Source organism: Motacilla alba, chromosome 11, assembly GCF_015832195.1.
Source record: "Motacilla alba alba isolate MOTALB_02 chromosome 11, Motacilla_alba_V1.0_pri, whole genome shotgun sequence".
NCBI classification, from domain to species: Eukaryota; Metazoa; Chordata; class Aves; order Passeriformes; family Motacillidae; genus Motacilla; species Motacilla alba.
Window position 1 is genome coordinate 20605367 of NC_052026.1, and position 12147 is coordinate 20617513.

The following is a 12147-nucleotide window of genomic DNA, read 5'->3' on the forward strand; positions in this document are numbered from 1 at the left end:
ACCTCACCTTTTGATGGAGACACAGAGAAAAAAATTAGAGAGACAGCAGCACATGAGCATCAGACCTGGCTGTGGACAGGCTGCATGTGTCCCCTCCCCACCCCCCCAAAATCATCTCCAGCTGTAAAACACTTCAGGGCTGACAGAAACCACACGCAGCCCAGCCATAACCCAATCTGCAAAGCTGCATTCCAATAAAAGCGCAGCGTGGACCTAAGAGAAACACTGTCCAGGATTCCCGTGGCAGGAGGGGTGCTGGGCTGGGAGGGGTCGCCCGGGGCTGGGCGCTGGGGAAGGGGGGCACGGCGAGCCCCCAGCCCCCGCGCAGCCGGCTCGGCTCGGCACGGCCCTCCCGGGGCACAAATGAAAGCATTGTTGGCCGGGGTGGCTGGGGATGGCTGCGGGGGACGTGGCGCTGCAGTCGCAGCCCGGGCCCCCAATTCCAATACGCGCCGCTCGCGCCGCCGCAAATGTCAGATGTGCTTATGTTAAATACAGGTAATATCGTGGCGTGCGGCTGGGAGCGTGATTCCTGCAGATATCTTGTCTGATGAATTTTGCATCTCGTGTTTGTGATTTTTCCGTGCAAAGAAGTACAGGTTTTAGAGGAATAAGAGCAGATATTTACAAAGAGATAACGATGAACTGTTTGATTAAGTGCAGCAAAGATGCTATGTCAGATGCGATTTCTCACTGCTTACAACGCTGGGGTGGAGGACGTGGTTACTATATAGTAAGTGCAGCTGGTGCTGGTGCTTAACTTGGTGAATAATTCAATGCAGACTTTCCTGCAAATCTCCAGCTTAATTCTGAAATAAGTCGGAGGGAAAGGAGGCTGATGGACTGTTTTCCAAGGAGCGCTGGGTACCTGGCTGGCGCAGAGACGAGAGGGTTGCGTTGCTGTCACTGCTGCTGGCCCCAGCAGGGGGGTGAGCACAGGAACTGCCAGCCCTGGGCCAGGGTCCCTGTGCAGCCACTGCACCTGACAGACCCAGACCAGCCCCCAGACAAGCCGAGGTGTCTTGGTCTCCCTGCTGACACTCTGAATCCTGTGGAAACCACCCTGTAGTCCAGCATTCTTCTCAATGCTGAAAATATGGGGGTTTTTTTCCCCCAATTCTGGGAGAACTGTAATTTTATTCTGTAACTTATTTTCCTCTTTTATCCCTTTAAGATGGTTCCCAAACATTTATTGTGGGATTTTTCATTTAAAATAGTTTTCTAGGGAAATTACCGTGACAGTGATTTAATTGTTTAATTAAAATCTGACATTGATGACAACATAAATACAATAGGCACGAGGTGATAGAGGCATTAAATAAGTGCAATTGTGGAATACATCCATAGAGTACTCTGAGCACATGGAGCCGCTCACAAAGAAATGATGTTCAATATTTATCAGGTTAGTGACTCCTAATTAAATGCCAAGACTTTTTTCTTCATTTCTCTCAAAAAAGCCAAGAAACATATAGATGTATTCCAAGTGTTTATTTCCATGGCAAACACATCCCCTCGTGTTACGGCCTGCAAAACAAGCAAATGCATGTTACAAACCTGCTGTCTGACTGAGGGGTGTTCACTCAGCCTGGCTGCAGCAGCCTTGCCAGGTTTGGGGACAGCTGGAATAGCCCACAGAGGTCCTGTCACTCCCACTGCCTGGAGCACGATGCCTTTTAATAATCAGGTAAAGCCCCAGAAATAGATTGGAGACAAAAGAAAAAATGTTCCTTTGAACATCCCCCTCAGCCCAAACCTCCCCAAATCCTACAGCATTTCTTCTAGAGGAACAGCCTCTCCCCTCCAGCGCCCCATGTCTCAGGAATAAGGGCAGCAGCCCCCCCAGGAACTGAGGCAAACATGACTCCAGAAGAAATCCCTGCTATCTGGCTGAAATTGCTCAGCAGTGTGGCTCTCCAGCCGTGCTGCGTTTTTGCATCCCAACAATGACCGTGCTGCTGCTGGAATATCCCTTTCCATGCTTCTTGCTGGGCGTCTCTAAATGGTATCAACTGGCTTCTGCGGCTCAGCCAGCCCCGTGCAATCCATCGCTGCCGACTGCCTGCCCTTTCCCCCTTCCAGCCCCAGAACAAACACATCTGCTCCAGCTCAGCTCCCCTCAACCTTCCCCCCTTCTCCTGCTCAACTCCTCACAAACAAACTTTCCAAAGGAAAAGCTAGCTTACCTGGCCAGTGCTTTGGGCATAGAGTCATACAAACTGATCAAGGCAGACATCCTAACTCCAGCACAGGGATTTGATTGCAAATTTCCATTGCAAAGGAGCAGAGGGAACTGGAAATCTGACAAATGCCTTCAAATTGACCTGTGTTTCCACAATGCACGCAGTGTTTAAAATGAATGGCAGACTTTATCATTTGGAGCTCCTTCAAGGACTCTGGCCTTCCATGCTTTGTTCTGATTCTTCAGACACATTTCCAAGAAGCACACAGCATGGAAGTGGATGATATTTTGGAGACTTTTTCTAAGCTGAATCTCCCCCCTCCCAACAATAATTTTTAAAGCCTGAATTTTAAAAGACAGCCTGGAACTTTTTTTTAGCAGCCCCTTGTGCCCCGTCAGCCTCCAGCGCCGCAGAGCCTTGGCCCAGTCCCCCCGTGCTGGGTGGCGAGCAATGGGATCTGCTGGTGGATCCCTAAAAATTCAGCTCAGTCCAGTGCTTTCACCACGGACCTATGCAAATCTGGCCCACCCCTGCCTCCTGAGCCCCTGGCAGCCAGGTCATGTCTCCGGGGGAAGACCTGATCTCGCTGCAGAATCCAGGGAACCAGAGCTGCTCACCCCCATTTTACATGTTAAAGATAACAACGGTTCTTGCTGAGAGTCCTGTCCAAAAAGCCATATTCACTGCCTTGGAAAAACATTTTGCTTCAAAGTTGTTCCTCTCGATTTGTATACATTTCTGCAAATAATAACTTCCCTTGAAAGCGCCGCTATTCGTTCCGTCTGTTCAAAATAACATGGAAATGAAATGATACAAATCTTTGCGCAAATACATCAGATATGCCATGAGACAAAAAAACGGGTTAATCTAATAATTCAGCTGTGTCTTTAGCAAGTTTCCTATGGGAAAAATCAGTCTTATTTTCCCTGCAGATCTGATACTAAGAGCTTCTTTCTGCTAAGCACATTAAAAGCTATTTGAACCCAAAATCCCATCTATGCGTACGCAGAGATACACATATAGAAACAAGAGGCACCCACACAATTGCAGATGAGGCTGTATCAAAATTTCTAATTAAAGTAAGGGAAGCCCCTTTTTATATTTTAGCAACCAGATTGTCTTTTTGCCTAGAACAAAGCAATCTTACGGAAGGTAAATTTTTTAGAGGAGACACACGTGCACATACATGTAATCATACCTAACGATTTCTGTACGAATTATCCCTTAATTCCTTGGCTGTGTTTCGGTGTTTGCGTAGTGGTTTATCCGCTGGTCCTGCAGCCGTCACTTGTTCCTTCCCTTCTTTTCACACACAGCCTCCCCTCATCACCTCTTTTTGCAACCTGGAAAGCTGGGAACTCTCTCTTTCCCCGGCCTCCAGACGTCTGTGTCCAGGACGAGGGGCAAACCTCTGCCCTCTGCTCATCTGCCGTTTCCCTTCCCAGCCTGAGCTCCTGCCTTGCCAGGAGGGGAGGGAGAGATGTCCTAGGACTTGACCCCAGGGCAGAGCCTGCTCGGGCTGGACCAGCTCCCGGGAGGGTGGGGGGCCGCGGGGCGCACGCCCCTCTCCCCGCTTAACCCCTCCGCTGCTCTGCCCCGGCGCCTGCCGCCCTGCTCCCTCCCGGGGCACTCGGGCTCGTCCCGGGAGCGCGGCGGAGAAGAAAGACGAGCAGCTCCGAGGGGCTGTGGCAGGAGGGCTCCGCGCAGCGCGGCCAGAGGAGCAGCGGGATCTCGAGCGGGGGATGTTTGGTTTGTGTTAACTACCCAGACAGATGCACTTCGGCATGTTTGCCTTTATGGGATCCATATGTTGTCATGGGAAATTAGAGGACAGCGGCGCACAGCTCGAATCCACGATGCAGGCGCAGAGACAACGTGCACGGCTCCAGCCCGCGCTCGCACTCGGCCCCGTGGAGGTGCCTGTTTCTGGAGCATCCACAGGCACTCCTTTGCTCCCCAACTTCCCCACGCATTTCCTTTTGCTTTGCTCTGCAAAAAGCGTGGCCACAGGCAGCACCCGCAGCCTGGGCCACCAGATCCACAGCCTCAGGGGAGAAGAGGCTCTTTTCTAAGTTATCCCAAGTGCTGAAGACAAGGGTTACTTTATTCTCACCTCAACTTCTTCCTCAGCCCACGTTTGGTTCACATTCAGCAAGAACAGCTACAAATCACATGCACCTTCCCAGGCAGCGTACCAAGCAGCCCCAAAAAATTCTGATTCCCACAGGGCTCCATGGTTTGGGGCTTGCTTGATTTTTGGTTTGGTGTTTTTTTTGTTTGTTTATTTTGATTTTTTTTTTTTTTTTTTTTTTTTTTTTTTTTTTTTTTTGCTTGGGATTGGTTTTCTTTAGGGGTTGGGGGGTGGTTTTGTTTTGGTGAGGTTTTTTAGGGGGGACAGGGTTTTTTTTGTTTGTTTTTTTTTTTTTAAAAGATGAGTACATTATCAATTGTTTTTCCATAAAACCAGACACGTATCAAGCAGGGAGCGACAGATTTTTTAAGGGCAGCTTTTAAACGCAAAGTGGTCCCCCTCTGGAGTCAATCCGAGCAGCAGGACTCACACGCAGCACGCCTGGGTCACCGGGCACACCGGGGCTGCAGGTACAACAGCCCCAGAACCGTGGCACCTACCGAACCCCGAGGCTTTAGACTGCGAGTTTCTCCCCAACGCCAGACACTCCAGCAATGCATCAACAGCACAGTCCCATTCCTGACCACCCGTCCCCTTCCTTCACCCCCATCCCGCTCAAAGGGACTGGCCAGAATTCCAAATGTCAACCCCCACGGTAAGAAACAGGGAAAGCTCAAGACATTTCATTATAATAGGTACTAACAAACATGCAGTTTATTACCTTGCAGTATAAAATACATCTACATTAAGGTTCTCCCAAATGGAAAAACTGACCGCAACTGCATTCCTCGTTCAGAGCTATGAAACAAACCGTGAAGATGATTATTTATTATGAAAATTAAAAAAAAAAAAGAAAAAAAGGTTTAAAAAAAGGCAAAAAAGAAAAGCAAAAAAAAAAAAGAGCTTCTTTAGATTTTCAAGACATGATTTAATGTAGATGCATTTCTGCTAATAATAAAAATAGCCTCTTATAGAACCATGAAAAAAAAAAAAAAACATATTCCTGAAGCCTGGATAGAGGTTCTTTACTGGTTCACCTCCTCCTAAAATTCAAATCCCACGTTCCCAGCAATCATCTACATTTCTCGCTAGGGCTGGAATGGGGAGGGACAAGCTCCTGGAAATAAAAATTTTAAATAATAATCGGACATGGAACCAAGCAGAAAGTGAAAAACGTTACCGTTAGGCTAGAGAAATACTTATTTAATCAAAGCAGAGGTTCTGGTGGGACTGGAGGAATGTTGCATCCTCTCCTAAAAAAAAAAAAAAAGAAAAAAAAAAAAAAAAAAAAAAAAAAAAAGAAAAAGAAAAAAGGGGGAAAAAAGAGGAGGGGGGTGGGGGGAAGAAAAGAGAAAGCAAGAAAGAAAAAAGGCAGAGGCACAGCCGCCTCCTGGAGTTCCCCATTGTCCGGGGCCATAGAGAGCCCCAGAATGGCATTAAACTCACAAAAGGCACATTGTGCGGGGGACAAAAAAAGCCCCTTCTTCTACAATAACTTTTAGCTTCTTATTTTTAGAAAATGACAAAGCTGTTGCCAGCGATGGCTGGTGAAACCTGTAGCCCGGCTCCCAGCGCGGCTGGCCGCGGCCGCATTGATCCGCCGGCCCGCTCGGAGCGGCGGCCGCCAAGTTTGAACGGGGCCGGGCCGCGCCGCGGGGATGCTGCGGGGATGCTGCGGGCGGCGGCGGCGGGGCCGGCGCGCAAAGTTGCGATCGCTGCCGGACGCAACTTTCCCGGCGGCTCCCGGGGAAACTTCGGCGGCGGCGGCGGCGGGGGTCGGCCCGCCCCGGCTCTGCCCTGCGCGGGGCGGCGCGGCCCCGCCCGGGGCGCGGGGGCAGGTGGCCCCGCGGAGGTCCCGCCACCGCGGAGCGGAGCGGCCGGCCGGCCCCGCGCCCCCCGCCCTGCCCGGCCCGGCTCGGCTCGGCTCGGCGCGGGCAGGGCGCTGCGCGGGGCAGCGCGGCGGGGCGCGGAGCGGGGCCGGGCCGGGCCCCCCCGCCGCGGGCTGGGGGCCGGCCGCTTGCCCCAAGTTTCGGTGCGGCGCCGCCGCCGCCGCGCTCCCCCCCGCCCGCTCCTGCGCGCTCGCTCCCTCCCCCGCCGCCTGGGCTGAATCTTATTGATCCAGAAGGTGGCTAATTAGCCCTTCCCGTCGTGCCTGGGTAATGAGGCACATGCGCACTGCACTAATCAGCCATTTTTTGCAGGAAACTAATTAGCAGAATAAAGATCCAAAGAGTTTTTTTTCTTCCCAATCATCAGATCTGAGTCCGGGCGCTTCCTGCTCCGGCGACCGCCAGCCCCGCCGCCCGCTCCGCGCCCGCCGCCCGCTCCGCTCCGCGCCCGCCGCTCCGCCCCGACCCGCCGCCGCCGCTGCTGCTGCCGCCGCCCGCGGCCCCCTCTCTCCGGGGGGCTGCAAACTCCCCGACAACGATGCTGCTGCTGGGCAGCGGCGGCGGCGGCGGCGGCTCCCGCTCGGCTCCGGCTGCTGCCCCCGGCTCCCGCTGCTGCTGCCCCGGGCCCCTCCGCGGAGCCCCGCGCTCCTGCCGCCGCAGCCGCCGCAGCCTGCATGGGATCTGTAGCCCCCGCGCCGCCGCCCGGGATTAAAAGCGCCGCCGCCGCCGGAGCAGCGACCGCGTAAGTGGCAACTTTTCTGCCCTGTCCCCCGCTCGGGCTCCTCCTGCTCGGGGCGCCCGGGCTGCTTTGCATGGGGCTGGTCCGGCCCCCCCTCCCGTCCGCTCCCACCCACCGCCCCGGATCCCCCAGCAAACTTTGTGCCGCTCGCCGTCCCGGAGCCCCGCCGCCGCCGCCGGGGACGCGCAGGTGCCGGCGCCGCGGGGGCCGCTACGCGCCCGCGGACCCCCCCGCCCCGCCCGCCGGCCATGGCCGCGGGGCGCGCAGCGAGCGCGGCGCCCGCCCGGCCGCTTTGTGCGCCGCGGGGCCGGCGGCGGGGGCCCGGCCTCGCCGGAGCCCGCGCCCCCCGGGACCCCGCCGGGCCGCGGCCGCTCCGCGCCGGGGACGCGCCGGAAAACAAAGGGGCGAAGAAAGTGCCGAAAACTGCCCCGGCGGCGGCGGGCCCGGCCCCGCGGAGCCCCGCGCCCCGCGGCCCGCACGGCCTGGCCGCGCAGAGGAACGGCGATTCTCGTTCCCCGCGGGCGGCTCGGTGCGGGAGCGCGGCGGGGGCGGGCGGCACCGCAGGCCGAGCCCGCTCGGGGCCGGGGTTAATGACTCGGGGCTGCGTCGCCCGGCGCTCATCGCGCTAGGCGGAACGCGGGTCCCTGTCGGTCCCCGCCGGGACCCGCCGCGCTCGGGTTCCCGCTGCCGCTCGCACCCTCCGAGGGGAGCGTGTGTGTGTATGTGCCCTGGCTGTGCACGGCGTGCGTGGGTGCCACGCACACGCGGGATTCGGACTGTGAATTATTTATAATTTCGGTTGCGTTTGTGTCTTTGTCTTCTTTTTTTTTTTTTTTTTAATTATTCAGTTCCTCTCGCCCTCCCCCCCCCCTCCCCCCCCGCCCCCTCTTTTTAAAACAAACAAACAAAAATTGGTTCCGAGCAAGGTCTGTTTCTTTCTCCCGCTATGCTTGGGGCTGCTCTCGGTATGTCCTGGACTCTAACGCAACCGTGTCCCCTCTGCGCCGGCTGTCTTTCTCCTCTTCTTGCTCCTGTTTAATATGGAGCAATTTTCTGGAGACTCGGTGACTCCCTCCTTAGGGTCACATTGAGTTCGAATACAACTGAAGGTGCAGGAATCCTGCAACGGAGGAAATAAGAGAATAGAGAAAATGGGGTCAAGTTGGCTGCTTAGAGGCCAAAACTCCCATAGCTGCCTTTAAAAATATATGTATAATATTTGGCTTTCCTCGCTGTATTACGGATTGCAGCTTCCCCTTTCAGGTATTTTCCTTACAGCTTAAAGCCCTCGCTTCCTTTTGCCTCCCCCTCCTGCACCCTCCCCCTGTTAGGGGAGAGGGGGGGGAGGAGGGAAAATAAAAGGAAAAGAAATGGGGGGGAGAGAGGGGAAAAAATAAAACCCATTGAGTTTAGGCAAATAAGGTTTGGTCTCCGTATCCTATTACAAAGCACTTTGAATATGCAAGACATCACACAAGACCAGTTATTCCAGTTACGACAAACTTAAAAAGAGAAAAAAGCGAGGCATGTTTAGATTGTAATTTGTTAGAGCAAGATCTGTATTTAAAATTCCATCTTTTAATTTTTTTTTTTTCTACCCTTGCTTTATATCCAGCCTTTTCTAATGTCTGGGTTGGGTTTTTGTTTTTGGGGTTTGTTTTTTTGGGTTTTTTTGCATTATTATTAAAATCTTTCCATCGAGTTTAGGAAGACCGCTGCGAGCAACACATTTTCTGTATTTTTGTTCCTGTATCTCGGAGGAGAGTTGGCAGGGATTCTGTGGTTTGCAGTTACACAATATGTTATCATGTTTTTAATCACTAAATCATTGCAGTGGTTATAGATTTACAGTCTTAGGGTATTACTGAGCGGCGCGGCGCAGCCCGTGTGTGCGGGGACATACGAGAGCATGCCGTTAACATGCTCGTGAACTTTGCTTTTAAATCATTTCCCGGCCGAGCCGCGGCAGAGTGCGGAGCCAGCGTTTTGGCATCACCCCTCCACGCACTTGAGGAAAGTTTGTGCAACCCTCCCGGCAGGGCAGGAGCTCCGATGGGCGTCGAGCGCGCCCTGTCCTGCGGCGCTGGCGGTAAGCGGCGGGTCAGGGGGTGCGAGGGGTGCCCAGGGCGCCGGGGCCACCGCCTGCATGGCCGGGGGGATCGGGCCGCCCCACCGGCCACCCTCTGCTCCCGTTTCCCCCTTTATTATGTAACAGAGCCCTCGGCAGCATTAAAAATTCAGCATTACAAGCTGATTGTAATGCTCCCTCATTAGGGAGCACTGTCTGGTCCGGCGCTGAGCGAAGCCGGAGCGTGGCTTTTCGGCTGCCGCAGCAGCGGAGGCCGGGGAGCAGCCGGGCGGGGGAGAGCGGGGCGTCCCGGGGCCCCGAGAGCAGGCTCACGCTGGGCTCCCCACCGCCACGAAGCGCCGGCCCTGCGGCCAGGCCCAGGGCTCGCCAGGCTCCTGCTCCGCCGCCGGCCGAGGGCTCTCCCCTGTGCCGCCGCCTGAGCCGCCTCCTGCCCGCTCCTGCTCCGCGGGCTGTCTTCCACTGGAACAAAAGCAAAGAAAAGGCACATTAGAGGGGAGCGAAACTCTGCATCTGGCCCCAGAAGTTGCTTTGCTGTATTTGTATTTTTTTCGCCTCCTCTTTTCTTTCTAACGCGGTCATTTTGTGAACAGAGGGCAGCAGGAAGTTGGCTCAGGCCCCTCTGTCGCGCAGCGGTGCCGGCCGCAGCAGCACTGGTCCTTAGCTGCCGAGCCTCCGGACCCTCCCTCCCAGCCTGCCGCTGCCTTTTGTTCCCGCAGGACCGAGCCAAGGTGCTGCTTGGCAGGCCAAGGCGGTGCGGGCGGCCCCGTGTGCCTGGCACCATCGCCTGGCCTTGTCGTGGCCGCTGTCACACCGGGGCCCAGCGGTGGCTGCTCTGACAAAGGCAGAGGCGTGTGTCCCTCTTTCATCCCTCTGCGTTGACCCCCGCCCCGGTTGCTGTCGGTGTCGTGCCAGAGGCCAGGAGCGGCAGATTTGCTCTGGGCCTGGCCAGTGGTTGAAAGGCTTCAGCAGGAATCGCTGAATCCCAGACTGATGGACGCACAGCTGGCTGCGTCAGCCTCCCTGTTAACACCTCCTTCCGCTGTCCAAAATAACAGTGATAGCCGTAATAATACTAAAAAAAATGTTACGTGGAGAAGCAGAGAAAGGACTAGTGGGCTTTTACATCAACTTTATTCACATGCCGTGTTTTGTTCTGCGGGGGCTCGATCCCTCGTGGGAGCGTTTCCCTGCCAGCGTTGCTTTCTCGTCTGCGGTGGGAGAATTTCGGCAACCATCTTCTGTGGGTGCTGGCGCCGGCCCTGCCGGGGCCGGAGGTGTGTTTGCGCTGCAGAGATCGATTCTGGAGGGACAGGCTCGGGAGAGGCCGAGCATTTCTCAGCTCCTGCATCGCTCCATCAGCGCGCGGCCAAGGTTTGGCCTTTGTGCGCCTTTGCGTTGGGGGCCGTGTAGCCGTGGGTGCGTCCGGCTGGCAGGAGAAGTGGGCTGTGAACAAAGCCGGGTCACGACAGGTCCCTCTGGCCCAGCACGTGCCGGACCCCTGTGCTGCTGGCAGGCTCCTGCAACTGATGGCTGTGGGGGCTTCAGCCGGGGAGAGGCCCCGGGGCCACAGCAGGTGCCTGTGGGGGCTGTCCCTGCTGCGCTGCTCCAGTTCCTTCAGGGTGGGTCGTTCCCCACACCGACTGGGAGCCCCGGGGAAGGCTGTCCATCCCTGGGGATATGCAGGGGGAGACCAGAGAGAGGAGCTCCTCTCCGGGGAGCAGGGCTGCTCTTGTCTCCTCCCTCCCTGCTCGACAGCCAAAATTCAGGCCGGGTGTCCAGCGCATGGCGGCAGCGATGGGGCTGTCGAGGGCTGTCGTGGCAGGAGAGTGGGAATCAAAACATCTGTGCGCAGGCCTGGGCGCCGCAGCCTCTAATGGTTTTGACGGAGCTGTTGTGGTCTGTTGTCTGGAAAATCTGCATTCTGCGCCGTGCCCGAGGGGGCCGCGGCACCGCAGACCGTGGCGGTACCTAAATATAACCGCCTCGCGCCGAGGGGTGAGGTGAGGGCAGCGGGAGCAGGCCACCCGCTCGCCTTCTGCTTTGTCTCTGATCTGCGAGTCAGGCATTTTTATTTGCTCCCGAGGTTGGGTTTGTGTGTAGGCAGGGATTGGAGAAATAGATAAATTCCAGCTAGTTTAAAAAAATAAAAAAAACCCCAAACAACACAACAGGGTGGATGAGTCGGGCTTCCCTCGCTGCCGGCAGTGGTCCTGCTGCTGGCTTGGGGATCCCACCGGCCCCGGCCACCCCTGCGTTCCTCGTTCCCCTCGGAGATGCTATGGGTCTTGCTGAGGTCTCGCTGCGCCGGCAAGAAGCCAGAGCTTCCAGCGCTTCCTTGCTGGCTGTGCCGGACAGACGTGTCCATCTGTCGGTGCGGGAGGTGGGTGCTTGTCGCCACAGCAACGCTGGCTGTGCGCGGGGCTGCGAGCGCCAGGTGGATTGTGCGTGTGCCAGAGGTGGCTGTGAGCGCAGCCCCAGTTTGGCCCCACGCAAAATTATTTTTTGGTTGGGGATGTCAGGAAGGGAGCTCAACACAGGCCGCAGCTAGTGGTGGCTGCCACCGTGTTCCAGGCGCTGCTGAGGTGGAGGGACAGTGCGATGATAGCGGGTGCTGCTGGCAGGCTGCGGCCACCCGGCTTTGCCCTTGAGTTTGCTGCTGGGAGAGACACTTGGCTGTTGATTGTAATTTCATTATGTCACAAGTGCCAAACATGCCTCTCGCTATGAAAAGGCAAAGAGGACCAGCAGTATTTTTCTTTTTTCCCCCTGGAAAACAAACATTTCACAGTGTTCTGAACTGCGTGGTGCATGTTGCTGTTGAACGTGAGGATGCTGGCCCTGTGGTAGCCAGGCTTTCAGGTATTAAATCTGGTGAGGGCTGAGCCGTGCAGGTTCCTTGGCTTGGCAGTAATGCTGGAGCAGACAGTGTGCTTGGCAGCTCTGCTAATAGGTTTTCTCCTGTTCTCCACCTGCCATGGAGTCTGGGAAAGTGGAGACTGCAGGGCCTGTAACGTGTTAGCTCTTAGTGTTTGTTTATGTGGCCCAAGCGTGCCTGCTGAAGCATCGGGTCCCTGCCCAGGGAAGATGGGAGCCATTCACAAATCCTCAGATCCCAACAG

The 12147-nt window shown here is 55.9% G+C and overlaps 1 protein-coding gene across 11 annotated transcripts in view; it reads left to right on the top strand.

Annotated features, from left to right (window-relative positions):
• Positions 1–12147, top strand: part of ZFHX3 (zinc finger homeobox 3) — a 385515-nt gene that overhangs the window by 255181 nt on the left and 118187 nt on the right. For 6 of the 11 annotated variants that reach the window (XM_038147757.1, XM_038147761.1, XM_038147758.1 and 3 more), the window contains one exon: positions 6568–6942. The exons of 1 other annotated variant lie outside the window; for it this stretch is intronic. The gene's annotated coding sequence lies outside the window, so the exon portion shown is untranslated. Of the gene's footprint in view, positions 1–6323; positions 6943–7234; positions 9029–12147 lie in introns of those variants that run through there. 4 more of the 11 variants (XM_038147756.1, XM_038147768.1, XM_038147765.1 and 1 more) reach the window with 3 other exon arrangements.